This window comes from Calliopsis andreniformis, unplaced genomic scaffold (genome assembly GCF_051401765.1).
Source record: "Calliopsis andreniformis isolate RMS-2024a unplaced genomic scaffold, iyCalAndr_principal scaffold0059, whole genome shotgun sequence".
NCBI lineage: Eukaryota > Metazoa > Arthropoda > Insecta > Hymenoptera > Andrenidae > Calliopsis > Calliopsis andreniformis.
This window is the reverse complement of record NW_027480468.1, coordinates 3,030,511-3,050,526: the sequence shown is the minus strand read 5'-3', so window position 1 is coordinate 3,050,526 and position 20,016 is coordinate 3,030,511.

Genomic DNA, 20,016 nt, shown 5'->3' with positions numbered 1-20,016 from the left:
CCTCAGCCCTCATCCTCAATCCTCAATCCTCAATCCTCAATCCTCAATCCTCAATCTTCAACCCTCAACACTCAGTCCTCAATGTTCAAACCTCAATCCTCAATTCTCAATCTTCAATCCTCAATCCTCAATCCTCAATCCTCAATCCTCAATCCTCAATCTTCAATCCTCAATACTCAATACCCAATCCTCAGTCTTCAATACTCAATCCTCACTCTTCAATTCTCAATCCTCAATACTCAGGCCTCAGCCCTCATCCTCAATCCTCAATCCTCAATCCTCAGTCCTCAAACCACAATCCTGAATCCTCAATCCTGAATCCTCAATCTTCAGCCCTCAGTCCTCAACAATCAGTTGTCAATCCTCAATCCTCACTAGAATATCCTCAGTTCAGAACTTTCCATACGCAATACTCAATCTGCAATCTTCAAATCTCTATCCACAAACATCGATTCTCATCACTCAACCCTCAACCCTCAATCCTCAATCCTCAATCTTCAATCCTCAATACTCAATCTTCAATCCTCAATCCTCAACCCTCAATCCTCAACCCTCAATCCTCAATCCTCAATCCTCAATCCTCAATCCTCAATCATCAATACTCAATATTCAATCCTCAATACTCAATCTTCAATCCTCAATCATATATACTCAAACCTCAATCCTCAATCCTCAATCCTCAATCCTCAATCATCAATCCTCAATCTTCAATACTCAATCCTCAATCCTCAATCCTCAATACTCAATCCTCAATCCTCAATCCTCAGTCCTCAATCCTCAATCTTCAATCTTCAATCCTAAACCCGCAATCCTCAATCCTCAATCCTCAATCCTCAGTCCTCAATCCGCAACATTCAATCCTCAATACTCAATCTTCAATCCTCAATCCTCAATCCTCAACCCTCAGTCCTCATTCTTCAATCCTCAATAACCAATCCTCAATCTTCGATCCTCATTCCTCAATCCTCAATCTTCAATCCTCAATACTCAATCTTCAATCCTCAATCCTCAACCCTCAATCCTCAGTCCTGAAACCTCAATTCTGAATCCTCGATCCTGAATCCTCAATCTCCAGCCCTCAGTCCTGAACAATCAGGTGACAATCCTCAATCCTCAATAGAAGATCATCAATTCACAGTTTTCAATACTCAATACTCAATCTGCAATCTTCAAATCTCTATCCACAAACATCAATTCTCGTCACTCAACACTCAACACTCAGTCCTCAATGTTCAATCCTCAATCCTCAATTCTCAACCTTCAATCCTCAATGCTCAATCTAAAATCTTCAATCCTCAATCCCCAATACCCAATCCTCAATCTTCAATCCTCAATCCTCAATCCTCAATCCTCAATCCTCACTCCTCAATCCTCAATCCTCAGTCCTCAGACCTCAATCCTGAATCCTCAATCCTGAATCCTCAATCTTCAGACCTCAGTCCTCAACAATCAGTTGTCAATTCTCAATCCTCAATAGAATATCCTCAGTTCAGAGCTTTCCATACGCAATACTCAGTCTGCAATCTTCAAATCTACATCCATAAACATCAATTCTCATCACTCAACCCTCAACACTCAGTCCCCAATCCTCAATCTTCAATCCTCAATCCTCAATCCTCAATCCTCACTCCTCAATCCTCAATCCTCAGTCCTCAAACCTCAATCCTGAATCCTCAATCCTGAATCCTCAATCTTCAGCCCTCAGTCCTCAACAATCAGGTGACAATCCTCAATCCTCAATAGAATATCCTCAATTCACAGTTTTCAATACTCAATACTCAATCTGCAATCTTCAAATCACTATCCACAAACATCAATTCTCATCACTCAACCCTCAACACTCAGTCGTCAATGTTCAATCCTCAATCCTCAATTCTCAATCTTCAATCCTCAATACTCAATCTTTAATCCTCAATTCTCAATCCTCAATCTTCAATCCTCAATCCCCAATACTCAATCCTCAACCCTCAATCCTCAATCCTCAATCATCAATCCTCAATCTTCAATACTCAATCCTCAATCCTCAATCCTCAATACTCAATCCTCAATCCTCAATCATCAATCCTCAATCTTCAATCCTCAATACTCAATCTTTAATCCTCAATACTCAATCTTTAATCCTCAGTCCTCAATCCTCAATCTTCAATCTTCAATCATCAACCCGCAATCCTCAATCCTCAATCCTCAATCCTCAGTCCTCAATCCGCAACCTTCAATCCTCAATACTCAATATTCAATCCTCGATACTCAATCCTCAACCCTCAGTCCTCATTCTTCAATCCTCAATAACGAATCCTCAGTCTTCAATCCTCATTCCTCAATCCTCAATTCTCAATCCTCAATACTCAACCCTCAGTCCTCATTCTTCAATCCTCAATAACCCATCCTCAATCTTCAATCCTCATTCCTTAATCCTCAATCTTCAATCCTTAATACTCAATCTTCAATCCTCAATCCTCAACCCTCAATCCTCAGTCCTGAAACCTCAATTCTGAATCCTCGATGCTGAATCCTCAATCTCCAGCCCTCAGTCCTGAACAATCAGGTGACAGTCCTCAATCCTCAATAGAATATCCTCAATTCACAGCTTTCAATACTCAATACTCAATCTGCAATCTTCAAATCTCTATCCACAAACATCAATTCTCGTCACTCAGCACTCAACACTCAGTCCTCAATGTTCAATCCTCAATCCTCAATTCTCAATCTTCAATCCTCAATACTCAATCATCAATCCTCAATCATCTATACTCAATCCTCAATCCTCAATCCTCAATCCTCAATCATCAATCCTCAATCTTCAATACTCAATCCTCAATCCTCAATCCTCAATACTCAATCCTCAATCCTCAATCCTCAATCTTCAATCCTCAATACTCAATCTTTAATCCTCAATCCTCAATCCTCAATCCTCAATCCTCAATCCTCAATCCTCAATGCTCAATCTTCAGTCATCAAAACTCAACCTTCGATCCTCAATCCTCAATCCTCAATCCTCAATCCTCATTCTTCAATCCTCAATACCCAAACCTCAATCTTCAATCCTCAATCCTCAATCCTCAATCCTCAACCCTCAATCCTCAATCCTCAGACCTCAAACATCAATACTCAGCCCTCAGTCCTCGTCCTCATTCCACAGCGCTTAATCCTCAATCCTCAATCTTCAATCATCAACATTCAATATTCAGTCCTCAATCCTCAATCCTCAATCCTCAATCCTCATTCCTCAATATTCAATCAGCAATACCCAATCCTCAATCTTCAATCCTCAATCCTCAATCCTCGCTCCTCAATCCTCAATCCTCAGACCTCGAACCTCAATCCTGAATCCTCAATCCTGAATCCTCAATCTTCTGACCTCAGTCCTCAACAATCAGTTGTCATTTCTCAATCCTCAATAGAATATCATCAATTCACAGTTTTCAATACTCAATACTGAATCTGTAATCTTTAAATCTCTACCCACAAACATCAATTCTCACCACTCAAACCTCAACACTCAGTCCCCAATCCTCAATCATCAATCCTCAATCCTCAATCCCCAATCATCAATCCTCAAACTTCAATCGTCAATACTCAATCATCAATCCTCAAACCTCAATCCTCAATCCGCATTCCTCAACCCTCAATCGTCAGTCTTCAAACCTCAATACTCCATCTTCAATCCTCAATCCTCAATCCTCAATCCTCAATCCTCAATCCTCAATCCTAAATCCTCATCCTTCAATCCTCAGTACCCAATCCTCAAACTTCAATCCTCAATCCTCAATCCTCAATTCTCAATCCTCAATCCTCAGCCCTCAGTCCTTAAACCTCAATCCTCAACCCTCAGCCCTCATCCTCAATCCTCAATCCTCAATCCTCAATCCTCAATCCTCAATCTTCAACCCTCAACACTCAGTCCTCAATGTTCAAACCTCAATCCTCAATTCTCAATCTTCAATCCTCAATCCTCAATCCTCAATCCTCAATCCTCAATCCTCAATCTTCAATCCTCAATACTCAATACCCAATCCTCAGTCTTCAATACTCAATCCTCACTCTTCAATTCTCAATCCTCAATCCTCAGGCCTCAGCCCTCATCCTCAATCCTCAATCCTCAATCCTCAGTCCTCAAACCACAATCCTGAATCCTCAATCCTGAATCCTCAATCTTCAGCCCTCAGTCCTCAACAATCAGTTGTCAATCCTCAATCCTCACTAGAATATCCTCAGTTCAGAACTTTCCATACGCAATACTCAATCTGCAATCTTCAAACCTCTATCCACAAACATCAATTCTCATCACTCAACCCTCAACCCTCAATCCTCAATCCTCAATCTTCAGTCCTCAATACTCAATCTTCAATCCTTAATCCTCAACCCTCAATCCTCAACCCTCAATCCTCAATCCTCAATCCTCAATCCTCAATCCTCAATCATCAATCCTCAATATTCAATCCTCAATACTCAATCTTCAATCCTCAATCATCTATACTCAAACCTCAATCCTCAATCCTCAATCCTCAATCCTCAATCATCAATCCTCAATCTTCAATACTCAATCCTCAATCCTCAATCCTCAATACTCAATCCTCAATCCTCAATCCTCAGTCCTCAATCCTCAATCTTCAATCTTCAATCCTAAACCCGCAATCCTCAATCCTCAATCCTCAATCCTCAGTCCTCAATCCGCAACATTCAATCCTCAATACTCAATCTTCAATCCTCAATCCTCAATCCTCAACCCTCAGTCCTCATTCTTCAATCCTCAATAACCAGTCCTCAATCTTCGATCCTCATTCCTCAATCCTCAATCTTCAATCCTCAATACTCAATCCTCAATCCTCAATCCTCAACCCTCAATCCTCAGTCCTGAAACCTGAATTCTGAATCCTCGATCCTGAATCCTCAATCTCCAGCCCTCAGTCCTGAACAATCAGGTGACAATCCTCAATCCTCAATAGAAGATCCTCAATTCACAGTTTTCAATACTCAATACTCAATCTGCAATCTTCAAATCTCTATCCACAAACATCAATTCTCGTCACTCAACACTCAACACTCAGTCCTCAATCCTCAATCCTCAATCCTCAATCCTCAATCCTCAATCTTCAATCCTCAATACTCAATACCCAATCCACAGTCTTCAATACTCAATCCTCACTCCTCAATTCTCAATCCTCAATCCTCAGGCCTCAGCCCTCATCCTCAATCCTCAATCCTCAGTCCTCAGTCCTCAAACCACAATCCTGAATCCTCAATCCTGAATCCTCAATCTTCAGCCCTCAGTCCTCAACAATCAGTTGTCAATCCTCAATCCTCACTAGAATATCCTCATATCAGAACTTTCCATACGCAATACTCAATCTGCTATCTTCAAATCTCTATACACAAACATGAATTCTCATCACTCAACCCTCAACCCTCAATCCTCAATCCTCAATCTTCAATCCTCAATACTCAATCTTCAATCCTCAATCCTCAACCCTCAATCCTCAATCCTCAATCCTCAATCCTCAATCCTCAATCCTCAATCCTCAATCATCAATCCTCAATCTTCAATCCTCAATACTCAATCTTTAATCCTCAATCTTCAATCCTCAAACCTCAATCCTCAAACCTCAATCCTCAATCCTCAGACCTCAAACATCAAAACTCAACCCTCAGTCCTCGACCTCAATCCACAACGCTCAATCCTCAATCCTCAATCTTCAATCATCAACATTCAATCTTCAGTCCTCAATCCTCAATCCTCAATCCTCAATCCTCATTCCTCAATGTTCAATCAGCAATACCCAATCCTCAATCTTCAATCCTCAATCCTCAATCCTCAATCCTCAATCCTCAATCCTCACTCCTCAATCCTCAATCCTCAGTCCTCAAACCTCAATCCTGAATCCTCAATCTTCAGACCTCAGTCCTGAACAATCAGTTGTCAATTCTCAATCCTCAATAGTTTATCATCAATTCACAGTTTTCAATACTCAATACTGAATCTGTATTCTTTAAATCTCTATCCACAAACATCAATTCTCATCACTCAAACCTCAACACTCAGTCCCCAATCCTCAATCATCAATCCTCAATCCTCAATCCTCAATCCTCAATCCTCAATCTTCAATCCTCAATACTCAATCATCAATCCTCAAACCTCAATCCTCAATACTCAATCCTCAACCCTCAACCGTCTGTCTTCAAACCTCAATACTCAATCTTCAATCCTCAATCCTCAATCCTCAATCCTCAATCCTCAATCCTCATCCTTCAATCCTCAATACCCAATCCTCAATCTTCAATCCTCAATCCTCAATCCTCAATTCTCAATCCTCAATCCTCAGTCCTCAGTCCTGAAACCTCAATCCTCAACCCTCAGCCCTCATCCTCAATCCTCAATCCTCAATCCTCAATCCTCAATCCTCAATCTTCAACCCTCAACACTCAGTCCTCAATGTTCAAACCTCAATCCACAATTCTCAATCTTCAATCCTCAATACTCAATCATCAATCCTCAATCATCTATACTCAATCCTCAATCCTCAATCCTCAATCCTCAATCATCAATCCTCAATCTTCAATACTCAATCCTCAATCCTCAATCCTCAATACTCAATCCTCAATCCTCAATCCTCAATCTTCAATCCTCAATACTCAATCTTTAATCCTCAATCCTCAATCCTCAATCCTCAATCCTCAATTCTCAATCCTCAATCCTCAGTCCTCAGTCCTTAAACCTCAATCCTCAACCCTCAGCCCTCATCCTCAATCCTCAATCCTCAATCCTCAATCCTCAATCCTCAATCTTCAACCCTCAACACTCAGTCCTCAATGTTCAAACCTCAATCCTCAATTCTCAATCTTCAATCCTCAATCCTCAATCCTCAATCCTCAATCCTCAATCCTCAATCTTCAATCCTCAATACTCAATACCCAATCCTCAGTCTTCAATACTCAATCCTCACTCTTCAATTCTCAATCCTCAATACTCAGGCCTCAGCCCTCATCCTCAATCCTCAATCCTCAATCCTCAGTCCTCAAACCACAATCCTGAATCCTCAATCCTGAATCCTCAATCTTCAGCCCTCAGTCCTCAACAATCAGTTGTCAATCCTCAATCCTCACTAGAATATCCTCAGTTCAGAACTTTCCATACGCAATACTCAATCTGCAATCTTCAAATCTCTATCCACAAACATCAATTCTCATCACTCAACCCTCAACCCTCAATCCTCAATCCTCAATCTTCAATCCTCAATACTCAATCTTCAATCCTCAATCCTCAACCCTCAATCCTCAACCCTCAATCCTCAATCCTCAATCCTCAATCCTCAATCCTCAATCATCAATACTCAATATTCAATCCTCAATACTCAATCTTCAATCCTCAATCATATATACTCAAACCTCAATCCTCAATCCTCAATCCTCAATCCTCAATCATCAATCCTCAATCTTCAATACTCAATCCTCAATCCTCAATCCTCAATACTCAATCCTCAATCCTCAATCCTCAGTCCTCAATCCTCAATCTTCAATCTTCAATCCTAAACCCGCAATCCTCAATCCTCAATCCTCAATCCTCAGTCCTCAATCCGCAACATTCAATCCTCAATACTCAATCTTCAATCCTCAATCCTCAATCCTCAACCCTCAGTCCTCATTCTTCAATCCTCAATAACCAATCCTCAATCTTCGATCCTCATTCCTCAATCCTCAATCTTCAATCCTCAATACTCAATCTTCAATCCTCAATCCTCAACCCTCAATCCTCAGTCCTGAAACCTCAATTCTGAATCCTCGATCCTGAATCCTCAATCTCCAGCCCTCAGTCCTGAACAATCAGGTGACAATCCTCAATCCTCAATAGAAGATCATCAATTCACAGTTTTCAATACTCAATACTCAATCTGCAATCTTCAAATCTCTATCCACAAACATCAATTCTCGTCACTCAACACTCAACACTCAGTCCTCAATGTTCAATCCTCAATCCTCAATTCTCAACCTTCAATCCTCAATGCTCAATCTAAAATCTTCAATCCTCAATCCCCAATACCCAATCCTCAATCTTCAATCCTCAATCCTCAATCCTCAATCCTCAATCCTCACTCCTCAATCCTCAATCCTCAGTCCTCAAACCTCAATCCTGAATCCTCAATCCCGAATCCTCAATCTTCAGACCTCAGTCCTCAACAATCAGTTGTCAATTCTCAATCCTCAATAGAATATCCTCAGTTCAGAGCTTTCCATACGCAATACTCAGTCTGCAATCTTCAAATCTACATCCATAAACATCAATTCTCATCACTCAACCCTCAACACTCAGTCCCCAATCCTCAATCTTCAATCCTCAATCCTCAATCCTCAATCCTCACTCCTCAATCCTCAATCCTCAGTCCTCAAACCTCAATCCTGAATCCTCAATCCTGAATCCTCAATCTTCAGCCCTCAGTCCTCAACAATCAGGTGACAATCCTCAATCCTCAATAGAATATCCTCAATTCACAGTTTTCAATACTCAATACTCAATCTGCAATCTTCAAATCACTATCCACAAACATCAATTCTCATCACTCAACCCTCAACACTCAGTCGTCAATGTTCAATCCTCAATCCTCAATTCTCAATCTTCAATCCTCAATACTCAATCTTTAATCCTCAATTCTCAATCCTCAATCTTCAATCCTCAATCCCCAATACTCAATCCTCAACCCTCAATCCTCAATCCTCAATCATCAATCCTCAATCTTCAATACTCAATCCTCAATCCTCAATCCTCAATACTCAATCCTCAATCCTCAATCATCAATCCTCAATCTTCAATCCTCAATACTCAATCTTTAATCCTCAGTCCTCAATTCTCAATCCTCAATCCTCAGACCTCAAACATCAATACTCAACCCTCAGTCCTCGTCCTCATTCCACAACGCTCAATCCTCAATCCTGAATCTTCAGTCATCAATCCTCAATCTTCAATACTCAATCCTCAATCCTCAATCCTTAATACTCAATCCTCAATCCTCAATCATCAATCCTCAATCTTCAATCCTCAATACTCAATCTTTAATCCTCAGTCCTCAATCCTCAATCTTCAATCTTCAATCATCAACCCGCAATCCTCAATCCTCAATCCTCAATCCTCAGTCCTCAATCCGCAACCTTCAATCCTCAATACTCAATATTCAATCCTCGATACTCAATCCTCAACCCTCAGTCCTCATTCTTCAATCCTCAATAACGAATCCTCAGTCTTCAATCCTCATTCCTCAATCCTCAATTCTCAATCCTCAATCCTCAGTCCTCAGTCCTGAAACCTCAATCCTCAACCCTCAGCCCTCATCCTCAATCCTCAATTCTCAATCCTCAATCCTCAATCCTCAATCTTCAACCCTCAACACTCAGTCCTCAATGTTCAAACCTCAATCCACAATTCTCAATCTTCAATCCTCAATACTCAATCATCAATCCTCAATCATCTATACTCAATCCTCAATCCTCAATCCTCAATCCTCAATCATCAATCCTCAATCTTCAATACTCAATCCTCAATCCTCAATCCTCAATACTCAATCCTCAATCCTCAATCCTCAATCTTCAATCCTCAATACTCAATCTTTAATCCTCAATCCTCAATCCTCAATCCTCAATCCTCAATTCTCAATCCTCAATCCTCAGTCCTCAGTCCTTAAACCTCAATCCTCAACCCTCAGCCCTCATCCTCAATCCTCAATCCTCAATCCTCAATCCTCAATCCTCAATCTTCAACCCTCAACACTCAGTCCTCAATGTTCAAACCTCAATCCTCAATCCTCAATCATCAATCCTCAATCTTCAATCCTCAATACTCAATCTTTAATCCTCAATACTCAATCTTTAATCCTCAGTCCTCAATCCTCAATCTTCAATCTTCAATCATCAACCCGCAATCCTCAATCCTCAATCCTCAATCCTCAGTCCTCAATCCGCAACCTTCAATCCTCAATACTCAATATTCAATCCTCGATACTCAATCCTCAACCCTCAGTCCTCATTCTTCAATCCTCAATAACGAATCCTCAGTCTTCAATCCTCATTCCTCAATCCTCAATTCTCAATCCTCAATACTCAACCCTCAGTCCTCATTCTTCAATCCTCAATAACCAATCCTCAATCTTCAATCCTCATTCCTTAATCCTCAATCTTCAATCCTTAATACTCAATCTTCAATCCTCAATCCTCAACCCTCAATCCTCAGTCCTGAAACCTCAATTCTGAATCCTCGATGCTGAATCCTCAATCTCCAGCCCTCAGTCCTGAACAATCAGGTGACAGTCCTCAATCCTCAATAGAATATCCTCAATTCACAGCTTTCAATACTCAATACTCAATCTGCAATCTTCAAATCTCTATCCACAAACATCAATTCTCGTCACTCAGCACTCAACACTCAGTCCTCAATGTTCAATCCTCAATCCTCAATTCTCAATCTTCAATCCTCAATGCTCAATCTTAAATTTTAAATCCTCAATCCCCAATACCCAATCCTCAATCTTCAATCCTCAATCCTCAATCCTCAATCCTCAATCCTCACTCCTCAATCCACAATCCTCAGTCCTCAAACCTCAATCCTGAATCCCCAATCCTGAATCCTCAATCTTCAGACCTCAGTCCTCAACAATCAGTTGTCAATTCTCAATCCTCAATAGAATATCCTCAGTTCGGAGCTTTCCATACGCAATACTCAATCTGCAATCTTCAAACCTATATCCATAAACATCAATTCTCATCACTCAACCCTCAACACTCAGTCCCCAATCCTCAATCTTCAATCCTCAATCCTCAATCCTCAATCCTCACTCCTCAATCCTCAATCCTCATGCCTCAAACCTCAATCCTGAATCCTCAATCTTCAGACCTCAGTCCTCAACAATCAGTTGTCAATTCTCAATCCTCAATAGTTTATCATCAATTCACAGTTTTCAATACTCAATACTGAATCTGTATTCTTTAAATCTCTATCCACAAACATCAATTCTCATCACTCAAACCTCAACACTCAGTCCCCAATCCTCAATCATCAATCCTCAATCCTCAATCCTCAATCCTCAATCCTCAATCTTCAATCCTCAATACTCAATCATCAATCCTCAAACCTCAATCCTCAATCCTCAATCCTCAACCCTCAACCGTCTGTCTTCAAACCTCAATACTCAATCTTCAATCCTCAACCCTCAATCCTCAATCCTCAATCCTCAATCCTCAATCCTCATCCTTCAATCCTCAATACCCAATCCTCATTCTTCAATCCTCAATCCTCAATCCTCAATTCTCAATCCTCAATCCTCAGTCCTCAGTCCTGAAACCTCAATCCTCAACCCTCAGCCCTCATCCTCAATCCTCAATCCTCAATCCTCAATCCTCAATCCTCAATCTTCAACCCTCAACACTCAGTCCTCAATGTTCAAACCTCAATCCACAATTCTCAATCTTCAATCCTCAATACTCAATCATCAATCCTCAATCATCTATACTCAATCCTCAATCCTCAATCCTCAATCCTCAATCATCAATCCTCAATCTTCAATACTCAATCCTCAATCCTCAATCCTCAATACTCAATCCTCAATCCTCAATCCTCAATCTTCAATCCTCAATACTCAATCTTTAATCCTCAATCCTCAATCCTCAATCCTCAATCCGCAATCCTCAATCCTCAATCCTCAATCCTCAATCCTCAATCCTCAATCTTCAATCCTCAAAACTCAACCTTCGATCCTCAATCCTCAATCCTCAATCCTCAATCCTCATTCTTCAATCCTCAATACCCAAACCTCAATCTTCAATCCTCAATCCTCAATCCTCAATCCTCAACCCTCAATCCTCAATCCTCAGACCTCAAACATCAATACTCAGCCCTCAGTCCTCGTCCTCATTCCACAGCGCTTAATCCTCAATCCTCAATCTTCAATCATCAACATTCAATCTTCAGTCCTCAATCCTCAATCCTCAATCCTCAATCCTCATTCCTCAATGTTCAATCAGCAATACCCAATCCTCAATCTTCAATCCTCAATCCTCAATCCTCAATCCTCGCTCCTCAATCCTCAATCCTCAGACCTCGAACCTCAATCCTGAATCCTCAATCCTGAATCCTCAATCTTCTGACCTCAGTCCTCAACAATCAGATGTCATTTCTCAATCCTCAATAGAATATCATCAATTCACAGTTTTCAATAATCAATACTGAATCTGTAATCTTTAAATCTCTACCCACAAACATCAATTCTCACCACTAAAACCTCAACACTCAGTCCCCAATCCTCAATCATCAATCCTCAATCCTCAATCCCCAATCATCAATCCTCAAACTTCAATCGTCAATACTCAATCATCAATCCTCAAACCTCAATCCTCAATCCGCATTCCTCAACCCTCAATCGTCAGTCTTCAAACCTCAATACTCCATCTTCAATCCTCAATCCTCAATCCTCAATCCTCAATCCTCAATCCTCAATCCTAAATCCTCATCCTTCAATCCTCAGTACCCAATCCTCAAACTTCAATCCTCAATTCTCAATCCTCAATTCTCAATCCTCAATCCTCAGTCCTCAGTCCTTAAACCTCAATCCTCAACCCTCAGCCCTCATCCTCAATCCTCAATCCTCAATCCTGAATCCTCAATCCTCAATCTTCAACCCTCAACACTCAGTCTTCAATGTTCAAACCTCATTCCTCAATTCTCAATCTTCAATCCTCAATCCTCAATCCTCAATCCTCAATCCTCAATCCTCAATCTTCAATCCTCAATACTCAATACCCAATCCTCAGTCTTCAATACTCAATCCTCACTCTTCAATTCTCAATCCTCAATCCTCAGGCCTCAGCCCTCATCCTCAATCCTCAATCCTCAATCCTCAGTCCTCAAACCACAATCCTGAATCCTCAATCCTGAATCCTCAATCTTCAGCCCTCAGTCCTCAACAATCAGTTGTCAATCCTCAATCCTCACTAGAATATCCTCAGTTCAGAACTTTCCATACGCAATACTCAATCTGCAATCTTCAAATCTCTATCCACAAACATCAATTCTCATCACTCAACCCTCAACCCTCAATCCTCAATCCTCAATCTTCAATCCTCAATACTCAATCTTCAATCCTCAATCCTCAACCCTCAATCCTCAACCCTCAATCCTCAATCCTCAATCCTCAATCCTCAATCCTAAATCATCAATCCTCAATATTCAATCCTCAATACTCAATCTTCAATCCTCAATCATCTATACTCAAACCTCAATCCTCAATCCTCAATCCTCAATCCTCAACCATCAATCCTCAATCTTCAATACTCAATCCTCAATCCTCAATCCTCAATACTCAATCCTCAATCCTCAATCCTCAGTCCTCAATCCTCAATCTTCAATCTTCAACCCTAAACCCGCAATCCTCAATCCTCAATCCTCAATCCTCAGTCCTCAATCCGCAACATTCAATCCTCAATACTCAATCTTCAATCCTCAATCCTCAATCCTCAACCCTCAGTCCTCATTCTTCAATCCTCAATAACCAATCCTCAATTTTCGATCCTCATTCCTCAATCCTCAATCTTCAATCCTCAATACTCAATCTTCAATCCTCAATCCTCAACCCTCAATCCTCAGTCCTGAAACCTCAATTCTGAATCCTCGATCCTGAATCCTCAATCTCCAGCCCTCAGTCCTGAACAATCAGGTGACAATCCTCAATCCTCAATAGAATATCCTCAATTCACAGTTTTCAATACTCAATACTCAATCTGCAATCTTCAAATCTCTATCCACAAACATCAATTCTCGTCACTCAACACTCAACACTCAGTCCTCAATGTTCAATCCTCAATCCTCAATTCTCAACCTTCAATCCTCAATGCTCAATCTTAAATCCTCAATCCTCAATCCCCAATACCCAATCCTCAATCTTCAATCCTCAATCCTCAATCCTCAATCCTCAATACTCAATCCTCAATGCTCAATCATCAATCCTCAATCTTCAATCCTCAATACTCAATCTTTAATCCTCACTCCTCAATCCTCAATCTTCAATCTTCAATCCTCAACCCGCAATCCTCAATCCTCAATCCTCAATCCTCAATAACCAACCCTCAATCTTCAATCCTCAGTCCTCAATCCTCAAACTTCAACCCTCAACACTCAGTCCTCAATGTTCAAACCTCAATCCTCAATTCTCAATCTTCAATCCTCAATACTCAATCTTCAATCCTCAATCCTCAATACTCAATCCTCAATCCTCAATCCACAATCCTCAATCATCAATCCTCAATCTTCAATACTCAATCCTCAATCCTCAATCCTCAATACTCAATCCTCAATCCTCAATCATCAATCCTCAATCTTCAATCCTCAATACTCAAACTTTAATCCTCAGTCCTCAATCCTCAATCTTCAATCTTCAATCATCAACCCGCAATCCTCAATCCTCAATCCTCAACCCTCAGTCCTCAATCCGCAACCTTCAATCCTCAATACTCAATATTCAATCCTCGATACTCAATCCTCAAACCTCAGTCCTCATTCTTCAATCCTCAATAACCAATCCTCAGTCTTCAATCCTCATTCCTCAATCCTCAATTCTCAATCCTCAATCCTAAATCCTCAGACCTCAAACGTCAATACTCAACCCTCAGTCCTCGTCCTCAATCCGCAACCCTCAATCCTCAATCCTCAATCTTCAATCATCAATATTCAGTCTTCAATACTCAATCCTCAATCCTCAATCCTCATTCCTCAATCCTCAATGTTCAATCCTCGATACCCAATCCTCAATCTTCAACCCTCAATCCTCAATCCTCAATCCTCAAATCTCAATCCTCAATCCTCAGTCCTCAATCCTCAATCCTCAATACTCAATCCTCAATCCTCAATCCTCAATCTTCAATCCTCAATACTCAATCTTCAGTCCTCAATTCTCAATACTCAATCCTCAATAATCAGACCTCAACCATCAACACTGAACCCCCAGTCCTTGTCCTCAATCCACAACCCTCAATCCTCAATCCTCAATGTTCAATCATCAATATTCAATATTCAGTCCTCAATCCTCAATCCTCAATCCTCAATCCTCAATCCTCAATGTTCAATCCGCAATACCCAATCCTGAATCTTCAATCCTCAATCCTCAATCCTCAATCCCCAATTCTCAATCCTCAATCCTCAGTCCTCAAACCTCAATCCTGAATCCTCAATCCTGAATCCTCAATCTTCAGACCTCAGTCCTCAACAATCAGTTGTCAATTCTCAATCCTCAATAGAATATCATCAATTCACAGTTTTCAATACACAATACTCAATCCGCAATCTTTAAATCTCTATCCACAAACACCAATTCTCATCACTCAACCCTCAATACTCAGTCCCCAAACATCAATCTTCTATCCTCAACCCTCAATCCTCAATCCTCAATCCTCAATCTTCAATCCTCAATACTCAATCATAAATCCGCAATCCTCAATCGTCAATCTTCAATCCTCAATACTCAATCTTCAGTCCTCAATCCTCAATCCTCACTCCTCAAACATCAATTCTGAACCCTCAATCTTGAATCCTCAATCTTCAGCCCTCAGTCCTGAACAATCAGGTGACAATCCTCAATCCTCAATAGAATATCCTCAATTCACAGTTTTCAATACTCAATACTCAATCTGCAATCTTCAATACTCAATCTTTAATCCTTAATCCTCAATCCTCAATCCTCAATCCGCATTCCTCAATCCTCAATCCTCAATCCTCAATCCTCAATCCTCAATCCTCAATCTTCAATCCTCAAAACTCAACCTTCGATCCTCAATCCTCAATCCTCAATCCTCAATCCTCATTCTTCAATCCTCAATACCCAAACCTCAATCTTCAATCCTCAATCCTCAATCCTCAATCCTCAACCCTCAGTCCTCAATCCTCAGACCTCAAACATCAATACTCAACCCTCAGTCCTCGTCCTCATTCCACAACGCTCAATCCTCAATCCTCAATCTTCAATCATCAACATTCAATCTTCAGTCCTCAATCCTCAATCCTCAATCCTCAATCCTCATTCCTCAATGTTCAATCAGCAATACCCAATCCTCAATCTTCAATCCTCAATCCTCAATCCTCAATCCTCGCTCCTCAATCCTCAATCCTCAGACCTCGAACCTCAATCCTGAATCCTCAATCCTGAATCCTCAATCTTCTGACCTCAGTCCTCAACAATCAGTTGTCATTTCTCAATCCTCAATAGAATATCATCAATTCACAGTTTTCAATACTCAATACTGAATCTGTAATCTTTAAATCTCTACCCACAAACATCAATTCTCATCACTCAAACCTCAACACTCAGTCCCAAATCCTCAGTCATCAATCCTCAATCCTCAATCCTCAATACTCAATATTCAATCCTCAATACTCAATCCTCAACCCTCAGTCCTCATTCTTCAATCCTCAATAACCAATCCTCAGTCTTCAATCCTCGTTCCTCAATCCTCAATTCTCAATCCTCAATCCTCAGTCCTCAAACCTCAATTCTGAATCCTCGATCCTGAATCCTCAATCTCCAGCCCTCAGTCCTGAACAATCTGGTGACAATCCTCAATCCAAAATAGAATATCCTCAATTCACAGTTTTCAATACTCAATACTCAATCTGCTATCTTCAAATCTCTATCCACAAACATCAATTCTCGTCACTCAACACTCAACACTCAGTCCTCAATGTTCAATCCTCAATCCTCAATTCTCAATCTTCAATCCTCAATACTCAATCTTAAATCCTCAATCCTCAATCCCCAATACCCAATCCTCAATCTTCAATCCTCAATCCTCAATCCTCAATTCTCAATCCTCAATCCTCAACCCTCAATCCTCAATCCTCAATCCTCAATCCTCAATCCTGAATACTCATCCTTCAATCCTCAATACCCAATCCTCAATCTTCAATCCTCAATCCTCAATTCTCAATCCCTAATCCTCAGTCCTCAGTCCTTAAACCTCAATCCTCAGCCCTCAGCCCTCATCCTTAATCCTCAATCCTCAATCCTCAATCCTCAATCTTCAATCCTCAATACTCAATCTTAAATCCTCAATCCTCAATCCCCAATACCCAATCCTCAATCTTCAATCCTCAATCCTCAATCCTCAATTCTCAATCCTCAATCCTCAACCCTCAATCCTCAATCCTCAATCCTCAATCCTCAATCCTGAATACTCATCCTTCAAACCTCAATACCCAATCCTCAATCTTCAATCCTCAATCCTCAATTCTCAATCCCTAATCCTCAGTCCTCAGTCCTTAAACCTCAATCCTCAGCCCTCAGCCCTCATCCTTAATCCTCAATCCTCAATCCTCAATCCTCAATCTTCAATCCTCAATACTCAATATTCAATCCTCAATCCTCAATCCTCAGTCCTCAAACCTCAATTCTGAATCCTCAATCCTGAATCCTCAATCTTCAGCCCTCAGTCCTCAACAATCAGGTGACAATCCTCAATCCTCAATAGAATATCCTCAATTCACAGTTTTCAATACTCAATACTCAATCTGCAATCTTCAAATCACTATCCACAAACATCAATTCTCATCACTCAAACCTCAACACTCAGTCCTCAATGTTCAATCCTCAATCCTCAATTCTCAATCTTCAATCCTCAATACTCAATCTATAATCCCCAATCCTCAATCCTCAATTTTCAATCCTCAATCCCCAATACTCAATCCTCAATCCTCAATCCTCAATCCTCAATCATCAATCCTCAATCTTCAATACTCAATCCTCAATCCTCAATCCTCAATCCTCAATCCTCAATCCTCAATCTTCAATCATCAATCCTCAATCTTCAATCCTCAATACTCAATCTTTAATCCTCAATCTTCAATCCTCAATCCTCAATCATCAACCCTCAATCCTCAATCCTCAGACCTCAAACATCAAAACTCAACCCTCACCCCTCGTCCTCAATCCACAACGCTCAATCCTCAATCCTCAATCTTCAAGCATCAACATTCAATCTTCAGTCCTCAATCCTCAATCCTCAATCCTCAATCCTCATTCCTCAATGTTCAATCAGCAATACCCAATCCTCAATCTTCAATCCTCAATCCTCAATCCTCAATCCTCAATCCTCAATCCTCACTCCTCAATCCTCAATCCTCAGTCCTCAAACCTCAATCCTGAATCCTCAATCCAGAATCCTCAATCTTCAGACCTCAGTCCTCAACAATCAGTTGTCAATTCTCAATCCTGAATAGAATATCATCAATTCGCAGTTTTCAATACTCAATACTGAATCTGTATTCTTTAAATCTCTATCCACAAACATCAATTCTCATCACTCAAACCTCAACACTCAGTCCCCAATCCTCAATCATCAATCCTCAATCCTCAATCCTCAATCCTCAGTCCTCAATCTTCAATCCTCAATACTCAATCATCAATCCTCAAACCTCAAACCTCAATCCTCAATCCTCAATCCTCAACCCTCAACCGTCAATCTTCAAACCTCAATACTCAATCTTCAATCCTCAATCCTCAACCCTCAATCCTCAATCCTCAATCCTCATCCTTCAATCCTCAATACCCAATCCTCAATCTTCAATCCTCAATCCTCAATCCTCAATTCTCAATCCTCAATCCTCAGTCCTCAGTCCTGAAACCTCAATCCTCAACCCTCAGCCCTCATCCTCAATCCTCAATCCTCAATCCCCAATCCTCAATCCTCAATCTTCAACCCTCAACACTCAGTCCTCAATGTTCAAACCTGAATCCACAATTCTCAATCTTCAATCCTCAATACTCAATCTTCAATCCTCAATCCTCAACCCTCAATCCTCAACCCTCAATCCTCAATCCTCAATCATCAATCCTCAATCTTCAATCCTCAATACTCAGTCTTTAATCCTCAATCCTCAATCCTCAATCCTCAATCCGCAATCCTCAATCCTCAATCCTCAATCCTCAATCCTCAATCCTCAATCTTCAATCCTCAAAACTCAACCTTCGATCCTCAATCCTCAATCCTCAGTCCTCAATCCTCAGACCTCAAACATCAATACTCAACCCTCAGTCCTCGTCCTCATTCCACAACGCTCAATCCTCAATCCTCAATCTTCAATCATCAACATTCAATCTTCAGTCCTCAATCCTCAATCCGCAATCCTCAATCCTCATTCCTCAATGTTCAATCAGCAATACCCAATCCTCAATCTTCAATCCTCAATCCTCAATCCTCAATCCTCGCTCCTCAATCCTCGATCCTCAGACCTCGAACCTCAATCCTGAATCCTCAATCCTGAATCCTCAATCTTCTGACCTCAGTCCTCAACAATCAGTTGTCATTTCTCAATCCTCAATAGAATATCATGGATTCACAGTTTTCAATACTCAATACTGAATCTGTAATCTTTAAATCTCTACCCACAAACATCAATTCTCATCACTCAAACCTCAACACTCAGTCCCCAATCCTCAGTCATCAATCCTCAATCCTCAATCCTCAATCCTCACTCCTCAATCCTCAATCCTCAGTCCTCAAACCTCAATCCTGAATCCTCAATCCTGAATCCTCAATCTTCTGACCTCAGTCCTCAAAAATCAGTTGTCATTTCTCAATCCTCAATAGAATATCATCAATTCACAGTTTTCAATACTCAATACTGAATCTGTAATCTTTAAATCTCTACCCACAAACATCAATTCTCATCACTCAACCCTCAACACTCAGTCCTCAATGTTCAATCCTCAATCCTCAAATCTCAATCTTCAATCCTCAATACTCAATCTTTAATCCTCAATTCTCAATCCTCAATCTTCAATCCTCAATCCCCAATACTCAATCCTCAACCCTCAATCCTCAATCCTCAATCATCAATCCTCAATCTTCAATACTCAATCCTCAATCCTCAATCCTCAATACTCAATCCTCAATCCTCAATCATCAATCCTCAATCTTCAATCCTCAATACTCAATCTTTAATCCTCAGTCCTCAATCCTCAATCTTCAATCTTCAATCCTCAACTCGCAATCCTCAAT